General features: G+C 41.7%; 1 protein-coding gene across 4 annotated transcripts in view; it reads right to left on the bottom strand.

The window, feature by feature from the left end:
- GPBP1 (GC-rich promoter binding protein 1) overlaps positions 1–3,598 on the bottom strand; it is a 47,529-nt gene extending 43,931 nt beyond the window's left edge. For all 4 annotated transcript variants that reach the window (XM_026865686.1, XM_026865688.1, XM_026865687.1 and 1 more), the window contains exons 1-2: positions 2,387–3,598; positions 1,615–1,682 (exon numbers count right to left, since the gene is read on the bottom strand). The gene's annotated coding sequence lies outside the window, so the exon portion shown is untranslated. The remainder of the gene's footprint in view (positions 1–1,614; positions 1,683–2,386) is intronic.
- Between the last annotated feature and the right edge of the window lie 6 nt (positions 3,599–3,604).

Consider the following 3,604-nt stretch of genomic DNA (forward strand, 5'->3'; position numbering starts at 1 on the left):
CCACAGGCACAAGAGATCACAGCCACAGGCACAAGAGATCACAGCCACAGGCACAAGAGATCACAGCCACAGGCACAAGAGATCACAGCCACAGGCACAAGAGATCACAGCCACAGGCACAAGAGATCACAGCCACAGGCACAAGAGATCACAGCCACAGGCACAAGAGATCACAGCCACAGGCACAAGAGATCACAGCCACAGGCACAAGAGATCACAGCCACAGGCACAAGAGATCACAGCCACAGGCACAAGAGATCACAGCCACAGGCACAAGAGATCACAGCCACAGGCACAAGAGATCACAGCCACAGGCACAAGAGATCACAGCCACAGGCACAAGAGATCACAGCCACAGGCACAAGAGATCACAGCCACAGGCACAAGAGATCACAGCCACAGGCACAAGAGATCACAGCCACAGGCACAAGAGATCACAGCCACAGGCACAAGAGATCACAGCCACAGGCACAAGAGATCACAGCCACAGGCACAAGAGATCACAGCCACAGGCACAAGAGATCACAGCCACAGGCACAAGAGATCACAGCCACAGGCACAAGAGATCACAGCCACAGGCACAAGAGATCACAGCCACAGGCACAAGAGATCACAGCCACAGGCACAAGAGATCACAGCCACAGGCACAAGAGATCACAGCCACAGGCACAAGAGATCACAGCCACAGGCACAAGAGATCACAGCCACAGGCACAAGAGATCACAGCCACAGGCACAAGAGATCACAGCCACAGGCACAAGAGATCACAGCCACAGGCACAAGAGATCACAGCCACAGGCACAAGAGATCACAGCCACAGGCACAAGAGATCACAGCCACAGGCACAAGAGATCACAGCCACAGGCACAAGAGATCACAGCCACAGGCACAAGAGATCACAGCCACAGGCACAAGAGATCACAGCCACAGGCACAAGAGATCACAGCCACAGGCACAAGAGATCACAGCCACAGGCACAAGAGATCACAGCCACAGGCACAAGAGATCACAGCCACAGGCACAAGAGATCACAGCCACAGGCACAAGAGATCACAGCCACAGCCTCCTATCCATGTTCCAGTTTCGATGTTTTCAAGACAACAAAACGGAAATACAATTTAAAATAACAAAACAGCAAGGCCATCCAAAGCAAGCAAAATGGTGAAGCTAAATCAACTTTTAGATACTGACAATACAACACACAGAACTACTTCGCTGAGACTAAGAATTTTAAAAACTTGAGACACAAGTCTTTCACTTGCGGTCAAACTATCAAGTTACAGGGGGGAAAAAAACACTGTAATAATCTTTAGGTACAGTTTTACATGCTTAATTTTACTTTTTATACAAGGCTTTAACACGAGCCATCTTTCCAAACATCTTTGCATTGCCCGTGGAGAAAACCTTTTTCCTTTTTATTAGCTCACTACTACTAGTACTTCAGTACTGCAGAAGCCCTGAAAAGTTTTTTAAAAGGTGGTGACTAAGGTAAATGTGTAATTTTTACCAGACATTCAATTTACAGTCTACCCAATAATGCTTTAATTGTTTAAAGCCTTATGAATAATCAAGGTAGGGTAGGGAGGAGAGAACTTTAGTAAAATTACCACTGACCTTTGAATTAAGTTGTTCTGTCCATCTTTATTTTCTTTGAGGCAGTAGCAATTCAGATGAATGCAAACCTACAAAAAATACTGTAAACATTAATTTCAACATTTAAACTACATCTATCTTCAGAAATATTTAACCTCTATGGGAGTAAGGGGACAGCAATACATCTGAAAATAACACCTAAGATTAGTTAGTTGACTAGATTTTGTTTTGAGCCTTCCAAAAAGGTGGAGGTTTTCAGTAATATTATACTTCCAAACCCGTCAGACTCATTCATTCATATACAGAGTAAGAAATTACTTTAAACCCAATCTTAAAATACCAATACATTAAAATGCTAGTTTGCATGGGCAGTAAATTAGGTTTTGGTAAAAATATCTGCCTTCCATAAGTGACAAAGAACAGTGGAAGGAAATTAAAATGAAAAAGACTGAGGTGTGTAAAACATCCAGCAGACTTGTTCAGTAAGTACAATAGATCATTGCGGAGACTACAATATTAACATGAAGGCTAAATTACCTATGGATTCAGTCTAGATGTATGTATTCTCAACCCACTCCTACCTACACATTTCTCCTTGTACATATATTCTTCAAATTCTTAAGGAATTATTTAATTACTAAAAACAGCGACTAAAAATTAGATTCTGCAAGCTCTTTTCAATGTTCTCAAACAAAATAACAATCTCTAGGCAGAAAACACTTCTGGTTTAACCATTCTATTGGTAAAATGTTTATTCAAGTGTAAATTGATTTATAAATACTACACCACCTACCTAATCCAAAAGGACCGCACAAGGTGTCAGCACTGCGTGATTTATATTTTTCCAGTTTGTTTTCCTTGAGATAATATCCCGAGTTCTTGTTGATACTACATTCGTAGCTGTTTGACATAGGTTTGACCTCACAGAAATCAGCTACCCATCCTTCTTGTTTACAGATTCCACAAGGCTATTTCCAGTATTTGCCAAATCTGTCTTTTTAACCTCTGAGTTTCTTCTCTTGTCTATTCCATGTACATATCACTATAAGAAGCATCAGCTCCAGGTGAAATAAATACCCTTTTTACACCACAAACTGTGAAGCCAAAAATCCAAATTTCACATCTGAACTGTGCAGCATTTCCTAGTTTTGGGCAGCAAAGGCATTTGTAAACAACAGCTATCTGGATACCTCCATACTGCTTATTGGCAACAACATCTTTCAACAAAAATATTAAATAAAATATAAAAGAAAAAATGATAAACAAACATCTATTAGATTCTTCATTTAGAGAATAAGTCTCACTGCAAAATGACAAAAGGCTATGGCAGAAAATCTAAAACATAAGGTAAGGGGAAAAATATCTTCCATGAAACTTTTCAGCAATTAACCTGGAGCCAATTAACAAAACTGGTTATGCCTATGACTCAAAACAGAATGTTGACTAGAAGAAAAAAGTATCTAAAAGCAAAAAAGCACTTTATTTTGGCAGCTGAAGTATTCAGAACATGATAAATTTAGCCATGTATCCATATCATGACGACAAAGCATCCAAGGGTAAAGTGCTCAGCTCTGCTAGAAAGAAAAAGCTCACGACTTCAAACTTCAATTCACTTCTCAGAAGCCTTTCCAGGACGAAGCACATAGACAAATAATCCCAGAACAGTGTCCGGTATTTCTCCCCTTTCACAAGAAGCAGCTGGTGCACGTCGGTTTCCGCTTTTCTCCTATCAGATAAAGCAAAAGGCTGCAAACATCCAGGACTCTTCTCTGTAACCCAAACTGCCTACGGTAAAAAGAACCAGAACAGTCAGCTGTCCCTTTTGAAATACGAACTAGCGTTAGACAAAGACGTAAGCCTGAATCTTACAAAACAACCACACATGCAAACAGGGAGCCGAAGCGAGTGCGGAAGCCCCGGTTAAACCTCCGCTCACATCGCGGAGACAGCAGCAGGCATGTTTATCGGAGAAGGCAGCCTATCAGCGAAAACGTTCTCCTGCCTCACATTC

The sequence above is a fragment of the Athene cunicularia genome, assembly GCF_003259725.1.
Source record: "Athene cunicularia isolate RWA chromosome Z unlocalized genomic scaffold, athCun1 chrZ_part1, whole genome shotgun sequence".
In the NCBI taxonomy this organism is placed as follows: Eukaryota; Metazoa; Chordata; class Aves; order Strigiformes; family Strigidae; genus Athene; species Athene cunicularia.